This window comes from Dendrobates tinctorius, unplaced genomic scaffold (genome assembly GCF_039654945.1).
Source record: "Dendrobates tinctorius isolate UK_male_01 unplaced genomic scaffold, ASM3965494v1 ptg000108l, whole genome shotgun sequence".
In the NCBI taxonomy this organism is placed as follows: domain Eukaryota; kingdom Metazoa; phylum Chordata; class Amphibia; order Anura; family Dendrobatidae; genus Dendrobates; species Dendrobates tinctorius.
In genome coordinates, this window is record NW_027361776.1 from 6,352,465 (window position 1) to 6,380,013 (window position 27,549).

The 27,549-nt window shown below is 44.5% G+C and overlaps 1 protein-coding gene across 3 annotated transcripts in view; it reads right to left on the reverse strand.

The window, feature by feature from the left end:
- Positions 1–27,549, reverse strand: part of TENM2 (teneurin transmembrane protein 2) — a 6,300,157-nt gene that overhangs the window by 1,297,607 nt on the left and 4,975,001 nt on the right. The window lies entirely within an intron of this gene.

Here is a 27,549-nt window from a genome sequence, read left to right on the forward strand (position 1 = left end):
GGCTCATTCTAGAAATTAAGTGCATCTCCATCCAAGTGAATGAGGCTGAAGTGCAATATGCACTCACATTGCAAGATTCATGCACATCATTAACCCCTTTAGGAGCAGCCATTATTTCATTTTCGTGCTTTAACTCTTTTCCTCCACTCCTTCCAAGAGCTATAACTTTTTTTTATTTTGCCTTCGACATAGCCATACAAAGTCTTTATTTTTGCTGGACAAATTGTAGCTCTGAATAACACCATTCATTTTTCCATACAGGGAAAAAAGTTCAAGTGTGGTGAAAAAAACACAACTTTGCCATTGTTTCTTTGGTTTCATTTTCACAGTATGCAATGTGATGAGCTGAGAAATGACACAATAATATCATCCTAGTATGATTACAAAAACACCAAGTTTTTAAGGCCCCATCACACTAAGTGAGATCGCTAGCGATATCGCTTATGCGTCACCGATTTTGTGACGCAGCAGAGATATTGCTAGCGATATCGCTATGTGTGATACTTACCTCCGACCAGCTCCCCCGCTGGCTATCACTGATCGCTCGAGAACGTCCTGGGCCGTTTCAAGTCGGCCGCTTCCTGCTGGCGCCGACGAGCAACACGTGAACGCGATCGGGAGGACGTCTTCATCGCCGCATCTGACAGGTAAGTAACGACCGCCGACCTCTGCTGCATCGCTGGTGAGATCTGCCTGTTTGGCAGCTCACTAGCGACCATTTAGCGATGCACCAGCGATCCCGACCGTGTCATATCGTTGTCGGGATCGCTGGTACATCGCTAAATGTGATGATACCCTTATTGTTTCGCACTGTGTAACAAAAAGCTTGGTATTGCCATTTCTCAGACCAATCTTCCTGTCATCAGAATTGTGTAAGAGCTTGTTTTTGCATGATGACCCAAAATTATATGTATTTTTGGAATACATTTGACTTTTAAATAGCTTTATATTGCATTTTTTGGGGATGGTAGGTGACCAAAAAGACATGGTGTTTTTTACATAATTAACTTTTTGGGTTTATTAATTTAATATTTGCTTTGTACAATTTTTGATGTACACGACACAATCAAACATATTTAGCTTTTTACGGTAATTTCTTTTTTTAATTCTGAAAAAGTAGATTCACACAAACTTTTTTAGATTTTTTAATTTTTAAAATCATTAAACAATTACAGATTCAAATCCCCTAGGGGGACTAAAATATAAAGTAAAAATTAATTGAATGCTTGTATTATTAACTGCAATTCTGAAAGGGGTATTTTCAAATTGTCTAATGCAATACAGTCTCATAATTTCCTGGCTTCTGACTGGGTGTACATTCCTTGAATGACAGTTCTAATAAACAGGAGAGCTTTAGTATTAGTAGAACTATAAAGCTCAGCACAAGTTCTGCTATAATACATTCAGCTATCAATGATCTCTTCTAAATGTACACCGTTATGATTGTATTTACACATAGAGATAACAGGGCATTTTAACAAGCACACAGCTCCGGACAGTGAAAGTCTGAGAGCCGTGATTACGAGAACTGCTCTGAAAGTTATGTGGCTGGTGATTTTACAAGTTTTTATAACAGCAGTTACTCAAAAGCTGAAAGGGAGCGGGAGGGTGGTGGCAGTTAACTGCTGTATAAAATTAATGGGCTGGAGAGAGGTGGCTTGCATGTTAGGCTTTAACTTTCCCACTGGAATGTAACTACTACGAACTCTAAGCCAGGATAAAGACAGGCACTAGTGGCCAGGTTCCATAGAAACCAGCTGTACACTATTAAAGATAAAAGCTCTTATTGCAGGAGAATGACAACTGATAGAAAAAGCAAAACTATTACAAACTTGTTAATTTTCATTCTTTCTAACTTATTAAAGCCATTCAATAACTTAAAAGTACATATTCAAGTATTGGACTATATACTTAAATTAATTATCTCTTGTGAAGTCCAATCACATTGTGGGCCTCATAGAAGGGTCAATATGGTAGTGGCAGAGGTCTTCTGTAATTGTATGTAAACCACAACACTCAAAGCAGGTGGTGCAGTAGTAGTGTTCTAACACTTATAGTAGATCTGAAGATGTGGGCACTCTGTAGTTAGATTGCAGTGATATATCAATCTAATATGCATATTAATTATACATACAATATTTCGATTAATAAATTAGACCTTCTTCAGATATAAATTTAATTCAGTAGATGTACTACATAACACACCGTAGACATACAGTAACGTACATAAGCACCGAGAGTTGGAATGTCACTAAGAGTACTATTTACATAGTTGTTTAAAGTGTACCTGTTGCTGTATTGTCAATATAAAAATGGATATTTTGAGTCCATATTGAAATATGCAGAATGCATTCAGACCATTACAATTCAGCATTACTAGCCAAACATTTACAGACAGACAATGCTCATAGTTGCACAATCTTGAGAACTGTTTACTTATTGTCTGAAGTCCTTTCACCTCACAAACAGTTCTATGTTTGTTGTTTGTAGAGATGGGTGGACACCTAGATGTTTGGGTTCAGTGGGTTCGGCCGAACAGTTACAAAAAGTTTGTGTTCGGGCACCAGAACATTACCCGGACCCAAACCCGAACCCCATTCACTTGAATGGGGGACCCGAACATCCAGTGTTTGCTGCGTTGTCATGTGCAAATCACCCCCACAGTTTCCACGCTGTCACAAGACTGCATGAGTGCTCAGCTATGATCGGAGGTATAAAGCTTGCCTTTTGAGGCAATCACTGCACTCAAACGATTCTGTAACTCTCAATGAGACTTCTGCACCTCTTTACAGGTATTTTGTCCTACTCATCAAGAACAAACTGCTCCAGTTGTCTCGTGTTTGAAGGTTGCCTTTTCCAGATGGCATGTTTCAGCTCTTTCCAAAGATGCTCAATAAGATTTAGGTCAGGGGTCATAGAAGGCCACTTCAGAATAGTCCAATGATTTCCTCTTAGCCGTTCTTGGGTGTTTTTAGCTGTGTGTTTTGGGTCATTATTCTGTTGCAAGACCCATTACCTGCGACTGAGTCCAAGCTTTCTGACACCGGGCAGCACATTTGTCTCTAGAATCCCTTGATAGTCTTGAGATTTCATTGTACCCTGCACAGATTCTAGACACCCTGTGACAGATGCATCAAAGCAGTCCCAGAACATAACAAAGCCTCTTCCATGTTTCACAGAACGGACAGTGTTCTTTTCTTCATATGCTTCATTTTTCCATCTGTGAAGATAGAGCTGATGTGCCTTGCCAAAAAGTTCCACTTTAGTCTCATCTGTCCATAGGACATTCTCCCAAAAGCTTTTTTGCTTGTCAACATGTAGATTGGCAAATTCCAGTCTAGCTTTTTATGATTTTTTTTCAACAATGGTATCCTCCTTGGTCGTCTCCCATGAAGTCCACTTTTGCTCATACAATGACAGATTATGCGATCTGACACTGATGTTCTCTGAGCTTGAAGCTCACCTTTAATCTGTTTAGAAGTTATTCTGGGCTCTTTTTTACCATTCGGATTATCCATCTCTTTGATTTGTCATCAACTTTCCTCCTGTGGCTACAGTCCCATGGATCTTAAATTTCTGAATAATATGTACATTTGTAGTCACAGTCACATCAAGATGCTTGGAGATGGTCTTATAACTTTTACCTTTAACATGCTTGTCTATAATTTTCTTTCTAATCTGCTGAGACAACACTTTCCTTCGCTTCCTCTGGTCCATGTTGAGTGTGATACACACCATGTCACCAAACAGCACAGTGAGTATCTGTAGCCCTGTATATAGGCCCAATCACTGATTCCAAGATTATAGACACCTGTGATGCTAATTAGTAGACACACCTTGATTTAGCATGTCCATTTTGACACATTATTTTCAGGCGCACCATAATTTCTGTCCAGGTTTATTTCATGATTTTTATTTTTAAAAAAATTCTGTGGAAGCATGGGTCAAAAGCAATATCTGACTTTCATTTGTTTTCAGTTTCATAGATTTTTAATTTATTATTTCTTTTGTCAAATTCAAGTTATTTCTGTGACCACTGTGGGTTTTTCTGTCATTAAATGAGGGGTACCAACAATTTTTACTACGTGTGTATATACTTAACCTTTGTATGTTAAAATATACAAAAGTGTACACAATCATACTATTCCTTTAATTTTGTACTTTGAAATAAAATTGCGTAATATCGCAAGTAGTAGCCTTTTTTAAAGCCATATCCAAACCTTAGTGTTAAAAAGTTGGCAGTATAGTTGCTTCAGGTGACTTTCCAGGAAATGCTGGGGTGTAGTGTTCCTGACCAGTAAATGATTTGTATATGTCATTCTTCACCAGTTTCCCCTCTGCAAACTCCATTTTTCCCACAGCTTGTGGATAGAAACTAACTCCTATGATCGCTCCCATAAACAACACACAGTAAGAAGGTACATTTTCCCTTTTCTCTATTTAGTGCACAACCAAAAGCAGCAGCATTGTTGTAATTCTACAGCAATACTGAGCACTGTAGCTGTGAATCCAGCAATGGGTCTGGATATAGCATATATTAGCGACATCACATGAAGCACCATCTATCTGTGTCTCTCCTACTCTCGGTTTTTGGCTGGTTTCTCCTCTTTTCCCCTCTCCATAGATTTTAAGTGACAACTTGCAACCTGATTTCTCAAAGAAGACAAAGTGTCTAATCTCTCAAAACTGATTTTTTTTGTAATATTACAAGATGGATAATGCATTTAGGAAAGAAGAGGAGAGAAGGAGTGGCTTAGGTTAGTTTCACACTTGCGCCATTTTGCGCAGCATTTCGAGCACACATAAAATGCATCCAAAAACCGCTTGCAAACGCTTGTAAAGGCTGCGATATTTTGTTGCATCATCGTGCGCATTATGAAAAAAGGCAGCGTTTGTATGCGTTTTCAAGCGTTTTTCCATGCGTTTGCGTTTTTTATGCACATGGGTTGTCTAGATGTCACATTTCACAGGAGGAAAATCCTTGAAAAATTCTTGCAACAGACTCCACCAATGGGACACCAGTGGGTGTGTGTCATGGGAATTCTTTATATAGACCTTGTTTACAGCTGAATTCTTCACATTTTCTTACATTTTCCTTTGTGAAACATGGATCTGCGCTGGAAGAGTTTTCACTTCAACTTGGATCTTGGCATCGCGATGGCTCAGGCTTATGCAGTTGCTTGCCATCAACAAAGGGAGAGAGAGAGACAGCGAAGATGGCAGTGGCGCCGTTTGTGGATACATCTGATTATTGAACTCCAGGAGAGCCATGGAGCGTACCACACCCTCTACAGCGAGCTCCAGGCAAACCCGGAGAAATTTACTGACTATACCCGGATGTCCCAACAAAGCTTCAGGGGTTTGTTTGGTCATGTCCAAGAATCCATCCGGAGACAGGACACACAGCTCCATCATGCGATTCCTCCTGAGGAATGGCTCCTGGTCACATTACGGTACGTAATATTGCAAAACCAATGCCTGCATAAATTTCTTTGTTGTGACATGTACTATTTCAAAGCTGGAAGAATTATTGTTCTGCATGTAGTAAACAAAGACCTGCAGAATTATTATTATGCCATGTACTATTTTTTTTTCTTTTATTGTTTTAAAAAACCATATACATAAATATTAATTTTTGTTCTTTCGCTGTTTCGCAGATTCATGGCTACTGGAGAGAGCCTATCTTCATTCAGATTGGAATCTCCACCTTGTCAGGAATTGTTGCGGACACCTGCCGGGCTTTGTTGAACGCTCTTTGTCAAGATTTTATGCCCCTGCCCACCACTGAAAAGTGGTTTGAAATAGCCGAAAAATTCTGGACAGTCTGCAATTTCCCCAACTGTTTGGGAGCGGTTGATGGGAAACACATCTGGATAATCAAACCCAAAAGAACAGGCTCTGAGTACTATAACTACAAAAAGTACTTTTCTACAGTACTCATGGCAATTACGGATGCAGACTATGTTTGTTGCAGAGGACATTTGGGCATTTGGCTGTGGGAATGACTCCCAGGCTTTTGAGAACTCGGACCTGGGCTGGAGGTTGTATGGCAACAATTTCAATTTCCCCATGCCACGGCCTCTTCCCAACACCGAAGGTCCACCACAGCCATTTGTAATGGTTGGGGATGAGGCATACCAGATGTGCCAAAACCTGCTCAAACCCTACTCCAGCTGGGACTTGGACCACACCAAAAAAATTTTTAATTACAGGCTGACCACGGCCTGAAGAACTGTAGAGTGTGCCTTTGGTATACTTGTCTCCAGATGGTGCATTTCAGTACAGTCATTAATCTGAAACTGGAAACAGTGGAAGAGGTGGTGAAGGCCTGTGTGGTTCTACATTATTTTGTGATGGCTAAAGAGCACCCGAACTTTGAACTCGATGATGCAGCTCCTAACCCATTGCCTGAACTCACTCAGCAAATCACAGGTCATCCGTTGAAGTTGGCCAAATGAGGGACCAATTTGCGGCCTATTTCATCTCAGATGTAGGACAGGAGGACAGGCGAAATGGCAAGATCAAATGGTGTAAAAATGTTTTCTTGTTTGTATGTTAATCAAAAACCTGTTTTGATACCTGTACCGAGTGCACTCTGTCTTTTTACACTCCAATACAATAATCAACTGGCCAGGTGTACCAGTGAATTCATGATGCTGTGTTTTGTGCATCATGAACTTACTAGCACTCCTGACCAGGTGACTATACACACACACACAAGTTGTATGACCTTTATCTTCTCTACAGTTTGTGTTCAATTTGCATCGACGGTGGAGATAATACAACTAATATTTGAGTCACCTGGCCTGATGTTACAAATAGTGATTTGGGGATGCACTAGCATCCATCACTCTTTATAACACCTGACCATGTGACTATAAATATTATTTGTAGGATCACCACTGTGGCTTGAGTTTGAATGCAGACTGGAGAGATAATAAAGTTTATACAACTTCTACAATCCCCAAGCCTGGTGTCATGTTGAAGTGAGGACGCTCAAATTAACGCATCCTGACTTCAGAATGTTATCACACATGGGCAGGAGAATACACATATGAGTTAAACTGCAGCATCGCTACAGTCTGCCTGAAATATATGCAGACTGAAGCGATGCTGTAGGTTAAAACTCATATGTGTATTCACCTGCCCAGGTGTGATAAATAGTTATCATACAAAGCCAGGGTATTGTACATATGATATGTATTTTCCCCATCATAGAGGATGTGGTTAATTACAAGGTATATCTAGAATCCCTTGGCCTTGTCTCACAATAAGTGAATTGATGATGGTAAAAACAGACTACCCTCAATTAACTTTTTATGATACCTGGCAAGGTAACAATAGATATGCCTTGCACTCAACACCATCCTCTATTCAGTCTGTGCAATATTAGCATACAGAAGAGACTGGTGGGGAAAATACAAGTCATATATTGGTGTTTTTGACTACACATATCTCCAGGAATGACACAAGAAACATGTGTCACTATAATGGAGCTATGTGTAGGCAAAAATGCAAAGTGTATGGCGCAGTGTGTGTAGGCGGCGAAAGACACATTAATCGAAACGTATTAGCTGAAAGCAGAATTGAGCATTTATTTTACAAAAAAATTATTTTGAAGGACGTTTGGGGGAAGATTGTGCTACTTTGGGGGTGTGGAGAGATGAGGAACGGCTGGAAAGCGAGGAAGGGTTTCTAGGGGAAGGGGCGACGAAAGTAGTGGGGGAAGGGAGATCAGGGATGGAACTGGAGGCAGGGTGAGACACATTAGGAGGAGAAGGGGAGGGACAAACAAAGTCTTTTGCTTTTTATTCTTCTTGGGTGCGGGAGTCTCCTGCCTGGACCTCCTGCCACTGTGTGACCGCCTTAAAATGCTTCACTGCCTTGAGCTGGTGGACCGTGGCCTTGATTGGTAAAAGAGGGAATGTGGGTCACCCCTCTGATGCTCGGTGGTGGCGGTGCTCCTAGAAGGAGGAGAAGTGGTGGCGGTGCTCCTAGGAAGAGAAGTGGTGGCAGTGCTCCTAGGAGGAGAAGTGGTGGCAGTGCTCCTATGAGGATGAATAGTGGTGGCGGTGCTCCTAATAATTATAATAATAATCTTTATATAGCGCTTTATATTCCGCAGCGCTTTACAGTTTAACAGTTCCAAACATAAGTCATAAGTAACAACGTTAACAATAGAGCAAAATAAGATGACCCTGCTCATGAGAGCTTACGATCTACAATACATCTACATCTGCTCCTAGACGAAGAAGTGGTGGGGGTGGTTCTACAATCATGAGGAGTGGTGGCGGTGCTCCTACAATGATGAGGAGTGGTGGCGGTGGTCCTAGAATGATGAGGAGTGGTGGCAGTGCTCCTAGAAGGAGGAGAAGTGGTGGCGGTGCTCCTAAAATGATGAGGAGTGGTGGCTGTGCTCCTAGAAGGAGAAGTGGTGGAGGTGCCTGAACAGGAGAATAGGTGGCGGTGGTCCAAGCAGATTCTGTGGTGGCGGTGCTCCAAGATGGTGGACTGGTGGCGGTGGTGGTGCTCCAGACAGGAGTAGCACTTGCCATGGTGGTGGCGGGGGTGGAGTGTCCAGCAGCACTCAGCATTGGTGTGGTGTAGTGGTGTCTGGCTTGGTTTGGAATGCAGGTGGCCATGCAGTGGTATGCAGCAGAAGTCAGTTGTGAGGAGTAGCGAGTCAGTAGTGGCACAGTTGGAAATGACACTACTGACTGTTGCGCGTACCGATTCTGCTGCATAGCCTGCAAATAAGCAGTGCTGCAGGCCTGCAACACATTCAGCTGTTTCTCAGGACTAAGGTGTTCGGCCATGCCCCGTTCAATTTTACAGAAAAAATGGTGCGCTGGGCTGTTGAGGTCGGCCTCCAGACGGTCAAGGCGAGTGTTGACAGAGTGGAAGCGGTGTTCCATGTGGGTAAAACCACGTTCCATGAGTGAAAAAACGCTTTCCACTCTGTCTGACAGTGCCTTGAGGCTGGCATGAAAGGCCTCGCTCAAGTGCATGAACTCAGGCATGACAATCCTGTCCGAGGCCCTCTGCCGCAGGCGGGAAGTGCCCGCATAACCAGTGGCAGAGATCTGGGACAGGGGAACACCTGATTGACCAGCTTCCTGGTCACCAGCTGTCCGTGTTGCTGACCTGCAAACTGCTTCCTGGCTGTCAGATGGCTGGGACGGGTCCGAGGTTGTCCGATGAAGGACTGCTTCAGGGACAGGTTGCAGGGTGCTGCTCCAGGTGCTGTGAAAGGAAAAGAAAAGCATTAGTATCATGCATTTACAAGCGCCAACTGCTGTGGAATAGAAAAGCACAGATAAAAAAATAAATAAATAAAAAAAATACTTACGCTCTGGTGTCAAGGACCGGTCTTAGGAACGCCAACTCGCGATGATAGCAGTATTTTGTTCTGGTCCTTGCCACTGAACCACTGCGAACCTGTCCCTCAGCATGAACATCAGTGTTGAAGCGGTCCTTCATCGAGTGCCAACTTGTGCAGACTTTGTTCACTGTTGGAAAAACAAAGAAAAAACGTTATACAATGCACTAATGGCAACATCTGTATCATCACACACACCTGAGTGAACTTGGCAAACAGTCAATGCGGCATCACAAAAGAATTCAATAGACAATGCAGTCACTGTTGATCCTGATGACACTGTTGTGTTTCCTGCCAGAAAATATCTAGCAGGAAACACAACAGTGTCATCAGGAACAAGAGTCAAAGCAGGAACAATACAGCAATACAATACACAATTCAGTCACTGTTGATCCTGATGACACTGTTGTGTTTCCTGCTAGAAAATATCTAGCAGGAAACACAACAGTGTCATCAGGAACAAGAGTCAATGTGGTACAATACAGCAATCCAATACACAATACAGTCACTGTTGATCCTGATGACACAGTTGTGTTTCCTGCTAGAATATATCTAGCAGGAAACACAGCAGTGTCATCAGGAAAAAGAGTCAATGCGGCACAATACAGCAATACAATACACAATGCAGTCACTGTTGATACTGATAACACTGTTATGTTTCCTGCTAGAATATATCTAGCATGAAACACAACAGTGTCATCAGGAAAAAGAGTCAAAGCAGGAACAATACAGCAATACAATACACAATGCAGTCACTGTTTATCCTGATGACACTGTTGTGTTTCCTGCTCGAATATCAAGCAGGAAACACAACAGTGTCATCAGGGACAAGAGTCAAAGCAGGAACAAAACAGCAATACAATACACAATGCAGTTACTGTTGATCCTGATGACACTGTTGTGTTTCCTGATCGAATATATCTAGCAGGAAACACAACAGTATCATCAGGAACAAGAGTCAATACGGCACAATACAGCAATACAATACACAATCCAGTCACTGTTGATAGTGATAACACTGTTGTTTTTCCTGCTAGAATATATCTAGCAGGAAACACAACAGTGTCATCAGTAACAAGAGTCAATGTGGCATCACAGAGCATGGAAATACTTACTAAACGCCTTTTTGGAACTTGGAGAGGCGCTGTCCCAGCCATCCATCAACGCTGCGGCCACCTCATTCCAGAGCTGCCGGGTCAGCACAGTGTCCTTGTACTGCTGGTCTCGGCTGTCCCACAATGGGACACGCTCCTGGACCAGGCAGATCAGGTGCTCGTTGTCCTGATAGACGTCTTCGTCCTGTTGTGGAACCTAGAAAAAAAAAATACATTATAATCTTGGAAATTTTTTTGAAGGAAAAAGATAGAAAAATAGAAATAAAAAAGGCAAGACAGAAGTTGAAAAACAGGACAGAAAAAAAGGAAGAGAAAAACTAAATTTAAAAAAAGGGACATTCAAAGACTTACAATTCATCTCCTCGCCGGGACTTGGCAAGGCTGCTCCCGCTGTTCGGCCTGACATGTCGGGTCCGATGATGATGTCTGAAAAAGAACAAAAATTATTACACATTTGCAGATGCAGCAGCTATACTTACCAAAGGCAGGAAGATACTCACCTCACGCTCTGCTTGGGCCAGTTCTTGCTGGTATGATTAGTATTCCGATCCAGAAGACATACTGCAACTTAAAAAAAAACATTAGTTCATAATACATTTGAAAGGAGAGGCAGACATGACGTTTAAGATTACTCACATTCTTGGTGATGCAGATTGCAGGCTGTGTCTTGCAGGCTGTGTCTTGCAGGCTGTGCCTTGCAGGCAGTCTGTAGAGTAGTGGTCGGGCACTGCAGACACCTTCTTTTATGTACAGTACACTCCTCTCAAACAATGTTGCTTTTGTACGGGGTGGTTTAAACAAGTGTCTAAACATTGTTTACTTACAAATCGCATGCACGCAAAAAGCGCTGACGTGCACACATCCATACGCATGCATGCGACCCCATAGACTGTAATGTTATTTTTTGCGCATTCCTTGTGCACACGTGCACATGTGTTTTTTTAACGAGGTTGGGTGGAACAAAAAATGCAACATGTAGCGTCTAGCGCGTCAGGGCGCACACCTGGAAAATGCGCAGCACACGAAATTGCTGATGAATGCGTGCAAGCGCTAGACCCTGCGCCCGCCATGTTAAAGATAGGGGACCATTGCTTGTGCGACCGATAGCGCACAATGTGCTGCGCGATAAAACGCTAGTGTGAAACCAGCCTTATATGTGGAAAACGAAGCATTATTCTCTAATATATAAGTTTCTAATATTTTCCTGTACTTTTGATTTAGTGAAACAATAGTGGCTTAAAAACTTTATGAAAAGTTTAAAGATCCCTATATCCTGATCTGCCTCATGCAATGAATAGAATGCCAGAAATTCATTAACACTTCTGCTGCTCGGTAAGACAATATTATTATAGATTTACATGCTAATCAGATAGCTGGGTCACAACATAAGCCATTTGCTTTTGACACTCAGTACCTATCACTTGTAGAAAGCCAAGAAATTACAGAATAGAATATGAAGTCTACGCATAAAATCTGTTTTATAGTTCAAAATATATTGTGTTTTAGGAGAATTTAGTAATTTAAACAAAATTGATAGTTGGCATCATATTAGCACGTAATGCTGGAATTTGTGAAAATGAATCTGAAGCCTTCAGCAATGGAGCAAACACTGGGATTCCCACACAAACTATTACCGTTTACTGTATATTCACAGCTTCTCTCATGCTGCAGGTGAGGCACATAAAGCTACATGTACTGTATTTATTAATTTATCCCATTAACGCCAACTTTTAAAGGCTAAGACATTTTCCTCTGTATTTTTACTTAAATATTTGTGTTTATCTGAGGGATGTATTTGAAGAAGCTTCACTACCTAATGCTAATTTCTATTGCTCTGGAAAAAAATAGAAAAAAAACTCAATTCTGACCATTAATTGCCTATAGCGGCATCATAAAGTCACAATGTGCGTGAACTGACTTAATGCAGCACTCACAAAGCATGAAACAGAAGTTCAGAAAAGAATTAGTGCGCTATGATGGAGCCGCTCGGTGTCTCGCCCTTTTGATTTTAAATGACAGTATGACAGACATACAACACAGCAACCTACTGCAGAGAGAAGCACAGTGTAATCCTTATCACTTATAAACATTGTCTCCACTAAAGGGAATATATCAATCAAATGCTTCCTGAGACACAAATCGTATCCTTTAAAGTATATCATTATGGAAATGTTTAAACTGTGTTGTTCTCTCATTTTAAAGCACTCAAGGATGCCTCATGGTGTGATGAACAGTACATAAATATAATTTGTTCCTGCTCAATGCTTTTCCACAGGGGACTCTTCTGTATTTGAAGGACATTGCAATTTATTCACTGTAGTAAGAGTGGTTGTACATATATGTCTTCACAACAAAGCTGCAAAGTGTATGTCTTCATTTACAACCGTGCAAATAATGTACAATAATTGTGATAAGAATGTAGTCAGAGGACCAAGATCTGCAGATTTTCTAGAGGTGAATCAGACACAAGATTTTGCTGAGCAGATTTCACCTGTTTTTTCTCCTTGAGTAGTACCATCAAACATTAGGAATGCTTCTGGCAACGATCCTAGCAAATATCTTTCTTCTAAAAGGCAGTGAATTGACACTTTATTGCCCCCTATTAATAATTTTTTTGCATTTTAAGCAGATTAGATGAGATAAATCTCATTACAGGATAACTGTACTTTCAAATAATTCAGAATAAGCTGTTTTGTCTGTGTACATAAAGATTATCATTGCAACTGGCCATTACCTGACTTGTGTCCTGCATTATTACCAGTTCTCCCCCAACAGATGCTATCACTTAAAGAGAAACTGTCAGTAGATTTTTCTACCCCAAAGTAAAGGTGTGTAAGCAAAATTTCTGTAAAGGATATCAAATTCATGGTAAAGGTGAGCCATCCACACTGGCTGGCGATTCATCATGCTGGGAGGAATCCGCACCGGAGCACTGCATCGTCAGTGAGTGAACGGAGGTGTGTGCGGACATCATCGCGCATCCAGCCAGGTACATTCCCGCTAGAAGAGACGCTGACGTCATCAGGCTGGGACGTGGCAACGTCATCCGTGTGAGGATCTGGGTCTTCTGTCCATGTTTCAGGATGGGAGATCAAGGATATACTGGACAACCTTGGTGTGAGTGTCGTATACTTTCTCCACGGGCAACATCCGAACGAAAATATGGTCATGTGAACCATTCCTTGCATGACTTTGCGTAGATACGACTGGACTGGGGTATCAAAACCTGCTGGCAGATTCACTTTAATTTGGAATCCATTGGGAGCAGATGAATAAAAGTATCTAGTGTGATCTCTCACATACAGAGCACACAGAGAGGGATTCCTTCTCTTCATTGCTGAGACAAGCAATAAGAAGAGGAAATTGTAGAGCAACGCAGAGTTGATGGGATGTGAATCAACTCTGAAGGGGGGGTTAAAAGATTTAGAAAGTTCACTACCATCTTTCTATGATTCCTGCTGCCTGTTTCCTCTCCCTGAATTCACTCCTCCTACAAACTCCCCTCTCAATGAGTACAAAGGGCTGTGCACATGACACTCAGGGACACTACAATCCATCTTGTAAGAGAAAGACAGATTTGAATTGTTTTGAGTGGAGGACAAATTTAAGAGACAGGGGAGCTGAAGAAGGAGCTGCTAAGTGCGGAAAGGAGCTAATTAGTGTTGAGCATTCCGATACTGCAAATATCGGGTATCGGCCGATATTCGCTGTATCGGAATTCCGATACCGAGTACCGATATTTTTACAATATCGGATACCGGAATCGGAAGTTCCCATAATGCAATGAGCCAGAGTTGTGGCTGTGATTGGCTGCTGAAATGATGTCATCATGATGCGCGGTCTGTGCACATCATGATGCGCGGTCTGTGCGGGCCTGTCGGGGGTCTGTGCGGGCCTGCCGGGGGTCTGTGCGGGCTGCTGGGGGTCTGTGCGGGCTGCTGGGGGTCTGTGCAGGCTGCTGGGGGTCTGTGCGGGCTGCTGGGGGTCTGTGCGGGCTGCCGGGGGTCTGTGCAGGCCTGCCAGGGGTCTGTACGAGCCTGCCGGGGGTCTGTGCGAGGCTGCCAGGGGTCTGTGCGAGGCTGCCAGGGGTCTGTACGGGCCTGCCGGGGGTCTGTGCGGGCTGCTGGGGGTCTGTAGGGGCCTGTCGGGGGTCTGTAGGGGCCTGCCGGGGGTCTGTGCGGGCTGCCGGGGGTCTGTGTGGGCCTGCCAGGGGTCTGTGCGGGCCTGCCGGGGGTTGTGTGTGTGTGCAGGCATTGTCCAATGGGACTACAAGTCCCATCAGGCTATGCCTGCTACAATGACAGTGATTGACACATTAGCCAATGATGGGACAGTATTAGTCCCATTATCCGGCTAATGTGTTGAATGTAAAAAAAAAAAAAAAACATACATACTACATACATACTACATATATACAACATACCTACATACTACATATATGCTACATTCATACAGCATACATACATATATACATACATGCATACTACATAGTTTTGCCAAAGCAAGTGTACAGAAGGGAATAGGGATAGGGACTGTAGGAATGTTGGGAAGGGGCTGTAGGAAAGGTGGATGGGGCAGATCCAGGATGGGGTTATAAAAGTCCATGGCATAGGGAAGGTGGATGGGGGCATGGGGGCAGATCCAGGATGAGGCTATAGAAGTCTATGGCATAGGGAAGGTGGATGGGGGGTTGGGGCATATCCAGGGTGGGGGCCATAGAAGTCCATGGCATATCATAGTTCTCTTTCTCGCAGTCTATGACATTCGCTCACATATTGCGCTGCTATCTCCACTGCTCTCTCTTCTTCCCCCAGCATGATATATGTTTTCTCTTCCTCCTTCATGGTGGTGAAATCCGGGAAGAGATGTGAGAGTCTCCTGAAGTGAGTGTCCCTCACTGCTGAGTACTTGGAGCAGTGTAGCAGGAAGTGGGTCTCATCCTCCAGGGCCTCCTGGTCACAGTGTTGGCACAGTCTTTCCTCCCTGGGCTTGTAGCTCTGCCTGTGTCGGCCGGATTCGATGGCCAGACTGTGGGCACTGAGTCTATACCGGCTCTGGATCTTGCGGTCTTTGGGGTCCGGGAGTTTCTCCAGGTATGGACCCAGTCTGTAGTCTCTCTGTAGACTCTGGTACATGGTCAGTTTTTGTGAGCTGATGATGTCGTTCTTCCAGTCACTTACGTACCTCTCCTGGCCTTCGTCTACCATCTTCCTGATTCCGGCTTTTGTCAGGTTGTTGTGATTGGTGTTCTGGTCAGGTTGGGTTTGGGTGAGCTGTTCCAAGGGTCCTGGTTTTTCTGTTTCCCCTACATGTGTCAGGGCTTTATGGTGATGGGAGCTTGGATTGCTCCTACGTAGGTGAGCCCGGAATGACAGTGCCCTCTTTAGAACCGTTAGGTGTAGAGGGAATCTGCCCAGCTCGGCCCGGCAAGCACTGTTGGAGGTGCTCCGATGGACTTGGAGAAGGTGCTTCCAGAATTCCAGGTGGAATATTTCTGTTGAGCTTGAATCCCACCTTGACCAGTCTGGGTAGGTGTGAGGACCCCAGACTTCGCTGCCATACAGGAGGATTGGGGCGATGATAGAGTCGAAGATTTTTAACCAGACCCTCACTGGTGGCTTTAGATGGTAGAGTTTCCTTTGGATGGCATAGAAGGTTTTGCATGCCTTGTCTTTCAGGGTCTCTATGGCTTGTTTGAAGCTCCCTGATCGGTGAATCTCTAGGCCCAGGTAGGAATATTTGTCCGTTCCTGTAAGGGCACAGTTGTTGAGGATAAATGAAGGGTGCTGGTCTGATTTTCTCTTTCTCTTCTGGAACACCATGATGTTGGTTTTCTTTAGGTTGACCGGTAGAGCCCAGGTGGAGCTGAATTTCTCTAAGATTTTCAGGTTGTCTTGGAGGTCTTTCTCGGTTGGTGACAGAAGCAGCAAGTCATCTGCATACATCAGGAATTTCACCTGCGCATCATGGAGGGTGAGACCTGGTGCTGTGGAAGATTACAGAGCGGTAGCCAGCTCGTTGATGTAAACAACACGAACAGCCCACCGCCGTTCGCCACTTACGGGGCCCAACGGGGTCCCGCTGCCACCAAAACGTGACAGACAGCGGACCCTGTGTCACCACTATGTCACAATCCCACCACTGACACGGGTGTATCAGCGGACGGAGGGACGAGACACACTGCCGGCACACGGCTATCACAGGCGCAGTGGGGGCTTATCTTAGTTATCCCACCGCTGGCACCATGTGACAAAAATATCCAGCAAGCTAATCTCGCTCTACAATTTGATGCAGGGGGGGTATTTTGGGTGCCCCACCACTGCTATCAATCTTCTAAGTACTGCGGGGATTTATGTACATCCCACTTTCTCAGTTCCACTTTGGAACTCGCAACTCTCCGGCGCCCCCCTTACCCTCAGGTCAGTCATGGAACTGCACCTAGGATAATTAGTCGCCGGACGAGCTGCCTGTTGTGAACCGGCAATTAGGCTTCTGCAGTAAGGGAATTATCAATGCTGTGGCCGCAGCCCCTCATTCAGCAATATAAGACCCTTCTGGACTGCCAGCAAGCCGCAATCACCGTGCACAACGCGCTGCCACCAGCTCCAGGTTTCTCCGCTTAAGTTATAGACTCAAGGGAGGGATTCGAAGCCAACCCGACAAATTAGTAGCGATTATCTAACAAAGGCATATAGTTCGATTCTTAGAGCATGGAGACAAACTAAATATTAAATCATTTACTCCCCGAACAGGTAGGGCAGTGATTACAGATAAAAGTTGCTATAAAATTGAGACAATAGATATGTACAGTACAAATATAAAATAAAAGTGGATGAAACAAGAAAGTACAATCACATGTGGTCAGTTGGTGTTAGGCATCCCATGGGGCTTTAAGGCGGGTGGAGGCAGAGCTGCGCGTCTCCGCTCATCTGGGTTCTGCTCAGCCCAAGGACTACTACATATATACTACATTCATACAACATACATACATACATACTACATATATACTACATTCATACAACATACATACATACTACATTCATACAACATACAGTACAACAAAAAAAATATATATAAAGTGCTCTCAGTGAGAGAAACAAAATAGGAATCTTGTGGGTATGATACCTTTTAATGGCTAACAAATAATAGTGAATGTTGTTACAAAGCAAGCTTTCGGGACTGCTTATGTCCCTTCATCAGGCTGATATAAAGGGACATAAGCAGTCCCGAAAGCTTGCTTTGTAACAACATTCACTATTATTTGTTAGCCATTAAAAGGTATCATACCCACAAGATTCCTATTTTGTTTCTCTCACTGAGAGCACTTTATATATATTTTTTTTTCTACTGGCTAACACGGTACCAAACCACTTTTTTCGTTTTACATACAGTACATACATACTATGTACTACATACATACTACATATATGCTACATTCATACCACATACATACATACTACATACATACTACATTCATTCAACATACATACATACTACATATATACTACATTCATACAACATACATACATACTACATATATGCTACATTCATACAACATTCATACAACATACATACTACATATATACTACATTCATTCAACATACATACATACATACTACATACATACTACATATATACTACATTCATACAACATACATACATACTACATACAATACATTCATACATTCATGCAATACATACATATAGACATACAGTACATATAACATAGAGTACATACTCACCATCACTTGTCACTTTGATCCCCAAAGCCAGTGTCATCTCTCTGTAAAAAATATTAAAATAACAAACAATCAATATACTCCCTGATTCGCAGAAATCCACGAGTGTCCCACGACGACCTCCTGCAGTGCATCACTGAGAGGTTACTATAGTTCACTGGTCTTACTTTATGGCAAAAGCTGCGTGTGAACTTTCTCACACAGCAATGCCAAAAGTGAGACTAGGGACTATTTTTTTACAGTGGCAGAGGAATACAGTGCGGAAGGATACCTACCTCCCGTCATTGTATTCCTGGGGCCCCTAGAGAGCGGTGGCATCAGCTGATGCTGCTGTTGTCCACAGGAGATCGTCGTGGGACACTCGTGGATTTCTGCGGATCAGGGAGTACATCGGTTGTTTGTTATTTTAATATTTTTTAAAGATGACACTGGCTTCGGGGATCAAAGTGACACGTGATGGTGAGTATGTACTCTATGTTATATGTACTGTATGTCTATATGTATGTATTGTATGAATGTATTGTAAGTAGTATGTATGTTGTATGTCTGTAGCATGTTTTATGTATGTTGTATTTATGTAGTATGTATGTAGCATGTACTATGTATGTATGTTGTATGAATGTAGTATATGTGTAGTATGTATGTTGTATGAATTGTGATAAAACACTCCGGGATCGCCTTTGCTGGGGTCAAAGGTCACGTGTGTTCAGCATGAAACTCAGGCGCACAGCCGGGGTCCGGGTATAACTGACACTGGGTCAGGTTTATTAAAGGTGAAAGCAAAGCATAAAGAAAAAAACATAAAACAAATCCTTGCCTGTCCGGCACTAACTAAACAAGGTACAACCTAACTACCAACTGACGGGCTTCTCCTGTCCAGCCAAACCACTGTTGCAGTGGGCACTGCTTCCACTCACGTGTGTCTCTCACACAGACAGGCTCTCTGTGTTCCCAGGCTGAGACACTCACACAACGACCTGGCATCCTTTTATATCCGCCTCCCATTATTCATTAGTAACCAGGTGATATACTGACCAGACTAGGCCACATAGGAAAGGTATCTGGGCGAGATATACCTGCCCTCATCCACTATTCCCACATGATTCTCACATATCCCCCCCTGCTCAGACCACTCCGGTTGAGCAATGACACCCGCCAAACAGTGCACTCGGGACAGGGCATCTGCATTCCCCATCTGTACCCCTGGGCGGTGCTCCACCGTAAAAGTGTAGGCCTGCAGGGAAAGGAACCACCGGGTCACCCGGCTATTCCGTTCCTTGTTCAAGTGCATCCACTTGAGAGGGGCATGGTCAGTGATCAGCCTGAACTTTCGGCCCACCAGGTAATATTTGAGGGCCTCTAGAGCCCACTTAATGGCTAGGCACTCTTTTTCTATGACTGCATACTTTTGCTCATGTTTGTTCAGCTTCCTGCTGAGATAGAGGACTGGGTGTTCCACTCCGTCCCTCACTTGTGACAGTACGGCCCCGATACCGGTATCAGAGGCATCCATTTGTACCACAAACTCGCTGCAGAAGTCCGGAGTCACCAGTACTGGTTGAGAGCAAAGTGCCCGTTTTAGGCTATGGAAGGCTTCTTCAGCCGCAAAACTCCATTTAATCATGATGGAGTCTTTCCCTTTTGTAAGATCCGTCAGGGGGGTAGCGATGGCTGCAAAATTGGGTATGAACCGGCGCTAATAGCTGGCGATCCCCAGAAAGGCTTGCACCTGCTTCTTGTTGACAGGTTGCGGCCAGTCCTGAACCACCTGAATCTTATCGAGCTGGGGTTTAACAATACCCCTCCCAATTACATACCCCAAATACCGGGCTTCTTCTAGCCCGATGTGACATTTCTTGGGGTTCGCGGTTAGACCTGCCTCCCACAGGTCGTCAATCACAGCTTGTACTTTCTGGAGATGAGTCTCCCAGTCCAAGCTGTAAATGACAATGTCATCCAAATAGGCCAAAGCGTACTGCCTATGTGGCCTCAGGACTCGATCCATCAGTCTCTGGAAGGTCGCCGGTGCCCCGTGCAGTCCAAACAGCATATACACATACTGAAATAAACCTTCCGGCGTAGCAAATGCCATCTTTTCTCTGGCAGCCTCCACCAGAGGGATCTGCCAATACCTCTTTGTTAGGTCTAGGGTCGTAATATACCGGGCTTTTCCTAACCGATCTGTTAACTCGTCGACCTGGGGCACAGGGTAGGCATCAAATTTTGAGACTGCATTCAGTTTCCTGAAGTCATTGCAGAACCGGATGGTGCCATCCGGTTTAGGAATTAGCACAATCGGGCTGGACCAAGCACTGTGCGATTCCTCAATGACTCCTGACTCTAACATTGCCTTCACTTCTCGAGAAACGGCTTCACGGCGCGCTTCCGGTATTCGGTAGGGTTTTACGTGAACTGTGACACCAGGTTCCGTTACGATGTCATGTTTCATTAGTGTAGTCTGCCCGGGTTTTTCTGAGAAAAACTTTTGGTTGTGAAGTAGAAACTGCCTGACCTCAGTCTTTTGCCGCTCCAAGAGAGTTTCTGCAACCCGTACCTCCGGTACGGTATGCGAGCAGACGGGACGGTCCAGCTCCGCTGACAAGGCAGACCGATCTTTCCAGGGTTTTATCAGATTTACATGATAAATCTATTCAGGTTTCCGTTTACCTGCCTGGTATACTTTGTAGGTTACTTCACCAACTCTTTCCTTGATCTCAAAGGGGCCCTGCCACTTTGCCAGGAACTTACTGTCCACCGTGGGGACCAGGATCAACACCCTATCTCCGGGTGCAAACGTACGGATCTTGGCGCCCCTATCATAGATTCTTTTTTGGGCTCCTTGAGCCTGCATCATGTGTTCTTTGATGATAGGCATGACAGCCGCAGTACGGTCCTGCATTTGTGTGATGTGATCTATCACCGTTTTAAACGGAGTGACCTGACCCTCCCAGGTTTCTTTTGCAACGTCTAACAGTCCGCCAGGACGTCGGGCGTACAATAACTCGAAAGGCGAGAATCCCGTGGAAGACTGGGGAACTTCCCTGATGGCAAAAAGCAAATACGGAAGTAAATAGTCCAAGTTCTTCCCATCCTTGTCTATCACCTTTCTCAGCATCTGCTTCAGAGTTTTATTGAACCGTTCGTCCAACCCGTCTGTTTGAGGGTGATACACGGATGTGCGTAATGGTTCGATTTGTAACAATCGGCAGAGCTCCTTCATTACCCTGGACATAAAAGGGGTCCCCTGGTCGGTGAGTAACTGTTTTGGTATACCGACCCGACTAAACACATGCACCAGTTCCTTGGCAATCGTCTTGGTGGCCGTGTTACGCAAAGGGATGGCCTCCGGGTAATGCGTGGCATAATCCAAGATGACCAGGATATGTTGGTGTCCACGTGCAGACCGTGGAAGGGGCCCAACTAAATCCATCCCAATCCTCTCAAACGGGACTTCAATAATAGGTAGGGGTACCAAAGGGCTACAGAACCGGGGCTTAGGTGCAGAGGCTTGGCAGTCAGGACAAGACTCACAATATACACGAATATCGTGATGCATGCCTGGCCAAACAAAACAGTGTAATATCCTTTCGGTGGTTTTCTGGACTCCCAGGTGACCTCCCATCACATGTCCATGGGCCAGGTCCAGCACCTGCTGCCAGTAGGGTTTTGGCATGACTAATAGTTGCACCGTGTCTTCCCCCTTTTTCTCTATCTGATAGCGTAAATCATTCTCCAGAACCATGTAAGGATATGCCAGCCTAGAGCCAGGTTCTACGGGTACCCCATTTATCACTTTTACATTTGTCCGAACCTGAGAAAGGGTAGGATCCTTTATTTGCTCGCTTTGGAAGTCATCTTTCTGAACTTCTAAATCCGGCAAACGGGGAGGTGGACGGCTGTCGGCCTCCTCCTCTTCCCCGGTCTCCTCCATATCACCCGCCATGACTGAAAACGGGAACTGCAGGTCATTTCCAGCAGACTCTTCCCCCGAGTCTTCCGGGGAGACCTCCTCCAGGGGTTCGGGACCCACACGCGCCCTGGGAGAAGAATCATGTACACTATTACCCTGTGGTATCAACTGATTCTCCCACAATTGCCAGAAGTGGGGAAAATCCCGGCCCAGGATAACATCATGCAATAACGCCGGGACGAGTCCCACTTTATGTTGCACAGACCCATAGGAAGTAATAATGCATATGACCGTGGTGAGGTGCGAACAGGTGTCTCCATGCACACACATTACAGAAAATTTGTCTGATGGTCCAGTCGGGGCTGACACCAGACTGGCCTTCACCAGAGTCACCACACTTCCCGAGTCTAACAATGCCACCACATTTTTTCCATCAACAGTTAAATCACACAAGTGTTTTTCCACATCCTTTTGACCAGCATTCACACTCACTACCCGTGCAACCATAGACATGCGGTTTTTAGTGTCTGTGACGTCGCACTGTATGGGTTCAGTAGTGAGTGGACAGTTCGCAACAATGTGTCCCATCTCTTGGCAGCGGAAACACCTAACAGGCCCCTTGCTTGGACCATAGTTCGTTACTCTTGGCCTCGAATTGCGGGCAGTCCCGTTTTCCTCCCCCACTGTCTTAGGGATTTTTCCTTCTCCCCTACTCCCTGGAACAGTCTTACCGATTCCACGTGGAGTCGATGAAGAACGAGGTGGGGTAGCATCGTCTCGGAGTCCTTCCGCCACGGAGTAACGTTCAACCAGATCCACCAGTTGATCTGCCGTCGTAGGATTTCCATGGCTTACCCACTTCCTCAGGGCTGGCGGTAGAGCTCTCAGGTACTGGTCCATGATGACTCTCTGGATTATCTCTGGCGCTGTCAACACCTCGGGTTATAGCCACTTCTTCGTCACGTGGATCAGGTCGAACATCTGTGACCGCGGTGGTTTATCCGGCTGATAAGTCCATTGATGCACTCTCTGTGCACGGAGAGCGGTCGTCACTCCCAGCCGGGCCAAGATCTCGGCTTTCAGTTTGTCAAAGTCCTGCGCAGCTTCAGGCTCTAAGTCATAATAAGCCTTTTGGGCCTCACCGGAAAGAACCGGGGCAATCAGGCCGGCCCATCGTGCCTTCGGCCATTTTTCTCGCACCGCCGTCCGTTCAAACGTGGTCAGGTATGCCTCGACGTCATCTTCGGTCGTCATCTTCTGCCAGAACAGACTCACATGAATCACTCTCGACTCTGCTTCCAGGTTAACCTCAGGTAAGCTTGCCAGGCGCTGCGCCACCTGCTGGAGAAGCGAACGATCGGTAGTTGTCATGTCCACCAACTCCTTCAGCTGGGCCATCATCACTCGATTAGCTTCTTGCTGGACGGCGGTGGACTGTACCAGCACTTTCACCACGTCCTCCATGCTCATGCTTCCAACGTGATGCCCACGTTCTCCACCACAATGTGATAAAACGCTCCGGGATCGCCTTTGCTGGGGTCAAAGGTCACGTGCGTTCAGCATGAAACTCAGGCGCACAGCCGGGGTCCGGGTATAACTGACACTGGGTCAGGTTTATTAAAGGTGAAAGCAATGCATAAAGAAAAAAAGCATAAAACAAATCCTTGCCTGTCCGGCACTAACTAAACAAGGTACAACCTAACTACCAACTGGCGGGCTTCTCCCGTCCAGCCAAACCACAGTTGCAGTGGGCACTGCTTCCACTCACGTGTGTCTCTCACACAGACAGACTCTCTGTGTTCCCAGGCTGAGACACTCACACAACGACCTGGCATCCTTTTATATCCGCCTCCCATTATTCATTAGTAACCAGGTGATATACTGACCAGACTAGGCCACATAGGAAAGGTATCTGGGCGAGATATACCTGCCCTCATCCACTATTCCCACATGATTCTCACAGAATGTAGTATATATGTAGTTTGTATGTAACATGTAGTATGTATGTTGTATGAATGTAGTATATATGTAGTATGTATGTAGTATGTATGTATGTTGTATGAATGTAGTAGATATGAAGTATGTATGTAGTATGTAGTATTTATGTATGTTGTATGAATGTAGTATATATGAAATATGTATGTCGTATGTATGTTGTATGAATGTAGTATATATGTAGTATGTATGTATGTTGTATGAATGTAGTATGTATGTAGCATGTATGTATGTTGTATGAATGTAGTATATATGAAGTATGTATGTAGTATATATGTATGTTGTATGATTGTAGTATATATGTAGTATGTATGTAGTATGTATGGGTTTTTTTTACATTCAACACATTAGCTACTACTGTCCCATCATTGGCTAATGTGTCAATCACTGTCATTGTAGCAGGCATCGCCCGATGGGACTTGTAGTCCCATCGGACGATGCCTGCACACACACACAACCCCCGGCAGGCCCGCACAGACCCCCGGCAGCCCGCACAGACCCCCGGCAGGCCCGCACAGACCCCTGGCAGGCCCGCACAGACACCCGGCAGCCGGCACAGACCCCCGGCAGGCCTGCACAGATCCCCGACAGCCCACACAGACCCCCGGAAGACCCGCACAGACCCCCGAGAGGCCCGTACAGACCCCGCCCACACACACAGACACGCACAGTGTCCGCCCACGCACCACCCACGCTCTTCCCCCCTCCCGAACTGGATGTACAAGTAAAGAAAGGGTTTTTTTTAATTCCGATGTTTCTGTCCCATTGATTTGAATGGGGTTTTCAGTATCGGAATCGGTGATACCCGATACTTATTGGGTATCGGTCCGATCCAATCCGATATGATACTTCATGATATCGGATGGTATCGCTCAACACTAGAGCTAATTTATTTGATAAAATACAATAATGTGCAAACTATTTGAAAGTCAGGTTTCCTACTGTATGACACTAGGAACAGAAGGATTTTTGTGTCCTCTGGATCAGACCTCTACAGCTTAATTTCAATCCAACAAAATGTGATACGGCGGGTTTTCAAAATTTTTGCAACTGAAAAATTATAATTTTTTTAATGTGCCTTAGGTCTGCAGACAGTTTCATATCACCACAACACAAAATGACAAGGTGGCATACAGCAGGGTGTTTCACATTTAGCTAGTGAAAAAATATTAGAATGCTATACTCGTGCATGGAGCACAATAGAAGCAATGCAAAACACACTTGTTGACATGTACCCTGTTGGCTTTGTCTGTTGACCTCAGTAATGGCCAAACAAAAAAAAGTGCTGCAAGGTAAATTTAAAAGCCACACTTGACAGTAGCTAGCTACACTATCTGACAGACTAACTAGCTAAACTCTTGCTGCTAGTAGTGCCAGTGTCAGGAGCAGCCTCTCTTTGCTGTTACAATGTCAAAATGGCCCTAAAACAAGATATCTGCTATTTATATGGAGAGGGACATGTGATTTCAGCAGCCAATGACACAAGCCATTGTGTCAGGACTTTGTGGGTGTTTTCTGCGTTCTGACTGGCTAGCTTCAATGTGCACACATAATGTTAGGAAAAAAAGTTACTGTTTACAAGAATGCCGCACCTCTGAGCTCTGCAAACCCCCTCCCCTCATCAAACACGTGCCAAACACTCATGATACATCATCATTATCATAGCTAAAGTGCTGAAAATACTTTTGTGGCAGCGCAAATATTTTTCCGCACTTTTACCGAATGTTATCGTTTTTTTCCGATTTTATAACATTTTGCTTGTGTTTCCGATCACAAATCCAAATGTGCCATATTCATGCCGAATTTATGTTTGGCGATCGTTTTCCAAACAAAGTCACTCATCACTAGTGGTGAGTAGTGTTGAGCATTCCGATACCGCAAGTATCGGGTATCGGCCGATACTTGCTGTATCGGAATTCCGATACCGACTTCCGATATTTTTTCAATATCGGAATTCGGCATCGGAATCGGAAGTTCAGTTGATTGACAGCCTGACGTCATCATGATGCGCGGTGTGTGCGCATCATGATGCGCCGTCATTTCGGGCCTTCCGGGGTTCTCTGCCGGCCTGCCGGGGGGCTGTGCCGGCCTGCCGGGGGGCTGTGTGGACTGCCCAGGGTCTGTACCGGCCTGCCGGGGGGCTGTGCCGGCCTGCCGGTGGTCTGTGCACCCTGTGGGGGTCTGTACCGGCCTGCCGGGGGGCTGTGCCGGCCTGCCGGTGGTCTGTGCACCCTGTGGGGGTCTGTACCGGCCTGCCGGGGGGCTGTGCCGGCCTGCCGGTGGTCTGTGCACCCTGTGGGGGTCTGTACCGGCCTGCCGGGGGGCTGTGCCGGCCTGCCGGTGGTCTGTGCTGATGTCCGGGGGTCTGTGCAAGCATCGTCCGATGGGACTACAAGTCCCATCTGGCGATGCCTGCTACCATGACAGTGATTGACACATTAGCCAATGATGGGACAGTAGTAGTCCCATCATCCGGCTAATGTGTTAAATGTTAAAAAAAAAAATACTACATACATACTACATGCATGCTACATACATACTACATGCTACATACATACTACATACATGCTACATACATGCTACATACATGCTGCATGCTACATACTACATACATACTACATGCATGCTACATGCATGCTACATGCATGCTACATACATACTACATGCATGCTACATACATACTACATGCATGCTACATACATACTACATGCATGCTACATACATACTACATGCTACATACATACCACATACATACTACATACATACTACATATATACTACATGCTACATACATACTACATGCTACATACATACCACATACATACTACATACATACTACATACATACTACATACATACTACATACATAACACATATATACTACATGCATGCTACATGCTACATACATACCACACACATACTACATACATACTACATATATACTACATGCATGCTACATACATACTACATGCTACATACATACTACATGCTACATACATACCACATACATGCTACATACATACTACATACATACTACATACATACTACATACATACTACATGCATGCTACATACATACTACATGCTACATACATACCACATACATACTACATACATACTACATACATACTACATGCTACATACATACTACATATATACTACATGCATGCTACATACATACTACATGCTACATACATACCACATACATACTACATACATGCTACATACATACTACATGCATGCTACATACATACTACATATATACTACATGCATGCTACATACATACTACATACATACTACATGCTACATACATACCACATATATACTACATACATACAATACATTCATACAATACATACATAGACATACAGTACATATAACATAGAGTAACATACTTACCAATACTTGTCACA